Genomic DNA, 7,802 nt, shown 5'->3' on the forward strand with positions numbered 1-7,802 from the left:
GGGGGGGGGGGTGGGGGTGGCCGCTTCTCAGAATGCAGGAAATGGCTCGATCTACCCTCGTCTATTACGTTTTCGTACATTGCACTGATTTTCAAAATATTTGAGATTTCCGAAAAAATTGATATGTTTTTGAAAAATTTTCAATTTTCCTACTTTCTTATACAATATTATTATTATATGCTGGTCCGTGCCTTTTCTTATCGCGTTCCACGTTACCCGTGTCTGGCTCCTGAATTTCCGGTATTGCATTTTCCATCCGTTGCTAACCACGACATGACGTCTTTATTCCGTATCCGGTTTATTCGTGCATCACTCTGCATTCTGCACCTGGTCGTTTTACCACGACAATGGATGACAGTTTGCTGTGCGATAGATAATATGGGACCTGTTTATATTTTCTATGAAAAAAAAAAAAAAACCGAGATATTGAAAAGGGGCTGATGAAAAAGGTTAAATGTAAGGCTGCTATGCAAGCGAACGACGAAGTACGCTGATAATGATAACAATTATTTTTGAATTTATTACTCTGCCTTTTAGCGCCTATAACTTGCAGGCGCAGCGCGTGCTAAATTATATTATCAGTTTAACGTGTAATTTGCAGGGACTGTACACGTCTTGTCTCGTTAATAGCCTATCTATAAATCTTGCCAGTTCTCGAGTCAAATAACCTTAGTACGCACAGGAAATCCGATCAAATGAAATTTATTGCTAATTATGTCGGTCCAGATGACTGCTGCTGTGCAATCGTAAGGATGCATTATCGATTGACATGCGTTTTCAGGTGGATTTAGCTGTCTAGGATACATAATGAAAAGAAAAGTCTTATGTAAAAATCGAAACAACGTTACGGTATTCATTAACGAACGAGCCATAAACCTAATTTTAGTAGTGGAAAAATTTCATTTAAAGCTTTACCGGGTTCCAGGAATGTCTTACTTGTTTTGCGCTAGAAATATCCTGCTGCTAGATTTCATCTGTTATTCGCGATGGGTAGGAACCAGAATACGCGTCGGTCGGTACTGGGAAAATCAAAGAGCAAAGAGGCCTGGCTATTTGTTTGGTAAAGTAATTTACGTCTTTTTGCACTCTCTGCCTGGGAAATTTCTTAAAGCTCAATTTTGTGCTGTTATGCGTGTACGTATGGTCGGTTCACGAGTTCAGTGTTGTTTTTTTTTTGGCAGATCTAAAACAGTTAACTATCCAGCATAGCCTGGCTTTGCACACAATTTTTTTAACAAAATATTCGATTCCAGAATTTTACAATGAAAATTTCTTTATTTTTGCATTTTAGCATAAATTTCCATGATCTTGCAAGGAAGTCGTGTGCGATTTACTAAGAACTGCATTGTTTCTTGAAATTTCTTAAAGCTCAATTTTGTGCTGTTATGCGTGTACGTATGGTCGGTTCACGAGTTCAGTGTTGTTTTTTTTTTGGCAGATCTAAAACAGTTAACTATCCAGCATAGCCTGGCTTTGCACACAATTTTTTTAACAAAATATTCGATTCCAGAATTTTACAATGAAAATTTCTTTATTTTTGCATTTTAGCATAAATTTCCATGATCTTGCAAGGAAGTCGTGTGCGATTTACTAAGAACTGCATTGTTTCTTGAAATTTCTTAAAGCTCAATTTTGTGCTGTTATGCGTGTACGTATGGTCGGTTCACGAGTTCAGTGTTGTTTTTTTTTTGGCAGATCTAAAACAGTTAACTATCCAGCATAGCCTGGCTTTGCACACAATTTTTTTAACAAAATATTCGATTCCAGAATTTTACAATGAAAATTTCTTTATTTTTGCATTTTAGCATAAATTTCCATGATCTTGCAAGGAAGTCGTGTGCGATTTACTAAGAACTGCATTGTTTCTTGAAATTTCTTAAAGCTCAATTTTGTGCTGTTATGCGTGTACGTATGGTCGGTTCACGAGTTCAGTGTTGTTTTTTTTTTGGCAGATCTAAAACAGTTAACTATCCAGCATAGCCTGGCTTTGCACACAATTTTTTTAACAAAATATTCGATTCCAGAATTTTACAATGAAAATTTCTTTATTTTTGCATTTTAGCATAAATTTCCATGATCTTGCAAGGAAGTCGTGTGCGATTTACTAAGAACTGCATTGTTTCTTGAAATTTCTTAAAGCTCAATTTTGTGCTGTTATGCGTGTACGTATGGTCGGTTCACGAGTTCAGTGTTGTTTTTTTTTTGGCAGATCTAAAACAGTTAACTATCCAGCATAGCCTGGCTTTGCACACAATTTTTTTAACAAAATATTCGATTCCAGAATTTTACAATGAAAATTTCTTTATTTTTGCATTTTAGCATAAATTTCCATGATCTTGCAAGGAAGTCGTGTGCGATTTACTAAGAACTGCATTGTTTCTTGAAATTTCTTAAAGCTCAATTTTGTGCTGTTATGCGTGTACGTATGGTCGGTTCACGAGTTCAGTGTTGTTTTTTTTTTGGCAGATCTAAAACAGTTAACTATCCAGCATAGCCTGGCTTTGCACACAATTTTTTTAACAAAATATTCGATTCCAGAATTTTACAATGAAAATTTCTTTATTTTTGCATTTTAGCATAAATTTCCATGATCTTGCAAGGAAGTCGTGTGCGATTTACTAAGAACTGCATTGTTTCTTGAAATTTCTTAAAGCTCAATTTTGTGCTGTTATGCGTGTACGTATGGTCGGTTCACGAGTTCAGTGTTGTTTTTTTTTTGGCAGATCTAAAACAGTTAACTATCCAGCATAGCCTGGCTTTGCACACAATTTTTTTAACAAAATATTCGATTCCAGAATTTTACAATGAAAATTTCTTTATTTTTGCATTTTAGCATAAATTTCCATGATCTTGCAAGGAAGTCGTGTGCGATTTACTAAGAACTGCATTGTTTCTTGAAATTTCTTAAAGCTCAATTTTGTGCTGTTATGCGTGTACGTATGGTCGGTTCACGAGTTCAGTGTTTTTTTTTTTTTTGGCAGATCTAAAACAGTCAACTATCCAGCATAGCCTGGCTTTGCACACAATTTTTTTAACAAAATATTCGATTCCAGAATTTTACAATGAAAATTTCTTTATTTTTGCATTTTAGCATAAATTTCCATGATCTTGCAAGGAAGTCGTGTGCGATTTACTAAGAACTGCATTGTTTCTTGAAATTTCTTAAAGCTCAATTTTGTGCTGTTATGCGTGTACGTATGGTCGGTTCACGAGTTCAGTGTTGTTTTTTTTTTGGCAGATCTAAAACAGTTAACTATCCAGCATAGCCTGGCTTTGCACACAATTTTTTTAACAAAATATTCGATTCCAGAATTTTACAATGAAAATTTCTTTATTTTTGCATTTTAGCATAAATTTCCATGATCTTGCAAGGAAGTCGTGTGCGATTTACTAAGAACTGCATTGTTTCTTGAAATTTCTTAAAGCTCAATTTTGTGCTGTTATGCGTGTACGTATGGTCGGTTCACGAGTTCAGTGTTGTTTTTTTTTTGGCAGATCTAAAACAGTTAACTATCCAGCATAGCCTGGCTTTGCACACAATTTTTTTAACAAAATATTCGATTCCAGAATTTTACAATGAAAATTTCTTTATTTTTGCATTTTAGCATAAATTTCCATGATCTTGCAAGGAAGTCGTGTGCGATTTACTAAGAACTGCATTGTTTCTTGAAATTTCTTAAAGCTCAATTTTGTGCTGTTATGCGTGTACGTATGGTCGGTTCACGAGTTCAGTGTTGTTTTTTTTTTGGCAGATCTAAAACAGTTAACTATCCAGCATAGCCTGGCTTTGCACACAATTTTTTTAACAAAATATTCGATTCCAGAATTTTACAATGAAAATTTCTTTATTTTTTCATTTTAGCATAAATTTCCATGATCTTGCAAGGAAGTCGTGTGCGATTTACTAAGAACTGCATTGTTTCTTGAAATTTCTTAAAGCTCAATTTTGTGCTGTTATGCGTGTACGTATGGTCGGTTCACGAGTTCAGTGTTGTTTTTTTTTTGGCAGATCTAAAACAGTTAACTATCCAGCATAGCCTGGCTTTGCACACAATTTTTTTAACAAAATATTCGATTCCAGAATTTTACAATGAAAATTTCTTTATTTTTGCATTTTAGCATAAATTTCCATGATCTTGCAAGGAAGTCGTGTGCGATTTACTAAGAACTGCATTGTTTGCCAACTCTCAGAAAACAAACGCAGCCTCAGTCTAAATCACAAACCTACTTTCAGCATACAAGTGGCGACGACGGAAATATTTGGTACTTGTAGGTTAATAGTAAGCATTAAAAATCTTAGTCAACCTGTAAGTGGTAGAAATGTCAGTTTTCGACGCGTAAGTTTTCGAATTTGACTCGAGCGAAGAAGAAGATCGTGTACATACAGAGTTATTCCAGACAAACGTACCGCCTGAAGGTGGTTCCATTGTAGAAATCAAATAGACGGGCTAACTTCGGATGGTCCGTTTTTCGTGAACAACCCTGTATATAAGACAGGGTTTTGATAAATTTAATTTCCTCTTGCAACGTCATGTGATAAATGTTTTATATATATTATATATTTTTATCTCCGACTGTCCCTCCTGCCTGAAGGCAGGCACCAAAGGGGAGCTGGTTGTGTCTCTCGTTCTATTATTATTACCGTACTGCAATGTTGCGGTACCAACCAGTAAGATCAGTGGTCAGGTCATTGGTCCTACCTCAGTGTTAATTCAATTCGTTGCCCTTTGGACATAGCGCGGTGCCAACAATGGAAAGTGCCAATGTTATTACAATGCTGTTAAAGAGACCTCTTAATCCTAGAATGGAACTTTGGGGTTCGAAATACCCCACGTGAAATTCGATGGTTGCCAATGTTGACATAGGGTTCTGGTAGAAATTTAATATCTAAAATCGACGACTCTCTCAGCTTCTCTTATATAGGTTTAGCGAGAAGTTACATGAGCAGGCCTGTAACACGTGGAAAAAAAATATTAAGTGTACTCTCGGTCTTTTTTTGCATAATTTTGATGTTTGCTTACAAAAAAAAAAACGAATAATCATCTAACCTTCTGAACGATCCCCATTACTTTCTACATATTTCTGCCATCTCTCGGGCAGCTGTCGAAACTCGGTTCGGAAAGAAGTGCTTTCTTTCGGAAGATTGAAATTTCAATCCCTATACCTTCGGAAGCACTTTCTACGCGTGCTGTAAGACACAGCATTTTCATCTAAGGCGAAGCAAATAACTTCCTTAGCCCCTGCAGCATTTTTCTTCAGTTGGCATACGAAAAGCAGGCAGTGCTTGGAATATTGCTTTTTGAATGACATGGCTTTCACCACTATTTTCTGATTTTATATCAGGAACACTGTCAACTATTATACCTCGTTTCAAAGCTTAAGGATGGTGCGACAGGGAAAAAGTTAGAATTTTAATAGACGCAGTCGTTTATTAAATTTTGGGGCCGAAAATGAAATTTTACATCCTAATATATCACTTTATTATACTGTATTAAAGTTCAAAGGCTTTTGACTTACTGGCTGTACTGGTTAAAGAGTCCACCTCTTCACTAAAGGTTAAACAGTCGTTTCAGTCACTTAGAAGCAATTTCATAGGAAAATCGAATTTTATTGTCTCGACGAAAATTTGTGCTCGTAGACAAACTGGGGCATAATATCATTTTCTGTTTTTTTTTACGAGTTTGACAACGCAAGGTGTTATAACGAATATGTGCTTCGCACCTTCGTCTACCTCGGGATAAGGATCAGCTGTTCGTATACAGGGTAGTCATAGAGTAACTTCCCTATTTACAAATTCTATGAGTAATTAGAAGTTATGAAATTTTTAACTAGGGAACCAACTTTGCGCTCACGCTCTGTGTAAAAGTTTTGTTGCACGGGAACAATCGAGAATAAGGCGGGAATTACGATTAGCCCATCCTTGCTCTTTGAACGAAGTAACTTTCTCATTGTTCAAAATGTACTCATATAGATTGCTTATATTTGTATATACATCGGGTGCGACAGAAAGCATGGAAACTAAAAAGTAAAAAAATAAATTTTTTTTCATTCGCTAAAATTGCTAGCCCTGCCCCTTTAAACGGACAGTGAAATCGATTGATTTGCTTGTACGACAGCGGATGAACGTATGTATCTGTCTGCCATTAATATTTAGGAGGAAATACAGAGTTACGAAATCGCAAAAGTAGAGACGGGAGAGTCACGTAAATTTATTTTTCGCGTATAGTTAAATAATGACGGGCGGCTGGCAGACGAGGGATCTCTAAATATTTGGCCGAGTATATTTATCGACACAATATACAGTATAGCGCATATAGAATATTCACTGGCCAATAGTGTAGGAGCGTGAGACGGCCATGTAAAGCGGATCGGTGGTCTGCTAGATCCGTAGCTAAAAATACGCGACGCAATAAACCCAAGGGTATCGTCCACACGAACGTATCGCGCCGCTTATCTTTTTGAGTTTACACATTTGTTTACAGTAGTGCGAGGCGAAGTGGAAGAAAAATTGATGCTTTGCAAGTTATACCGAAAACTTACTGTATTCATAATTACCAAAGATCTACACTCACTGCTGCAACAAGCCAGAATCGAAGCCCTTTAAGTGCAGGTTAAGACGAGAAAACGACTTTAGGAAAATTACGTGTGATATAATTCGAATTGTAAGCCAGTGCTTAACGACTTGGCGAGTCGCGCTCGGACGTTAAAACTGGATTTATGGACATTGATTATCAGTGTCAAAACAAATTTCTAAAAAATAATACCTATGATTACTCCGACTATAATTTTCGAATTGCACAGCACTGTCGCGAACCTCTAAATTTCACACTGGTACGAGTTCGAAAATCAGCCCAGTGTAGAATTTAAGGGTTAAACATGAAATTAGAAATCCGTCAAAGTGACAAGTTCGGAAAATCTAGTATTAAATCCAGAGGCAAATTTAATTCTCAACTTACTTGTGCATGCTCCTTCCTTTCATGCTTAAAAATTGTTTCCTGATGAAACCACTTGTCGACGATTATATTCGTTTCTCGTAACTATCAAAATCTCTTCGTTTGCCAAACTATATTTCTGCCGAGTATAACACTATTGTTCGGAGCCATTACAGACCGTACAGAGGAGACTGGGACAAGAAGTGGCTCTTAACAATGAATCTATATTATTAAAATCCACGATACTTAAACTATTTATTATTTTTAAATCAAGTTCCTATCATTTATATTACTCGATACAATTATTCAATCCATTTTGACACGATTAGGCTATGACTAATGGCGCTGTGTGTCTCGGTAACTAACGCGAGGCGCATGCGCAGTACAGTCCTGGCGGTTATGAATACGCGCAGCGTAGATTCAAAAAATGAAGCCGGCGCTTTAATTATGAATAAAAGTTTAGTTAAAGATTTTCGTTAAATAACGTAGATATCTGCCAAATGATTTTTTTGCTATCTATATGTTTCACACGAATCTAGCCAAAGAGCACGTGTCATAAAATAAACCAATATTACCCCAAAGAGTAAAATTCAAATAATGGCATCTGTTGGGCGCTTTATATACGCCAACTAAAACATTTAATAGTTATACAAAGAAAAGCTCTACGACAGTTCAATTTAAACGAGCCATTACGTTCTTTGATAAAGTCTTCATACCTGAAAGGAGCGTATTGCATCCGTGGCCGCGTAAGATGATCTCTGCTCTAACCGTAATGCACCTATAGAAAATTGACTGGAAGCATCCTAAGTGAGTGCAGTGCTGTAAGGAAGGGTCGTAGGTGCACATATAAGAGAATAAGGGGGGGGGGGG

At 36.6% G+C, this 7,802-nt stretch overlaps 1 protein-coding gene across 3 annotated transcripts in view; it reads left to right on the forward strand.

Moving 5' to 3' along the window:
- Window positions 1-7,802, forward strand: part of LOC107268101 (lateral signaling target protein 2 homolog) — a 28,037-nt gene that overhangs the window by 13,331 nt on the left and 6,904 nt on the right. The window lies entirely within an intron of this gene.

The sequence above is a fragment of the Cephus cinctus genome, unplaced genomic scaffold (genome assembly GCF_000341935.2).
Source record: "Cephus cinctus unplaced genomic scaffold, Ccin1 Ccin1_scaffold0470, whole genome shotgun sequence".
NCBI lineage: Eukaryota > Metazoa > Arthropoda > Insecta > Hymenoptera > Cephidae > Cephus > Cephus cinctus.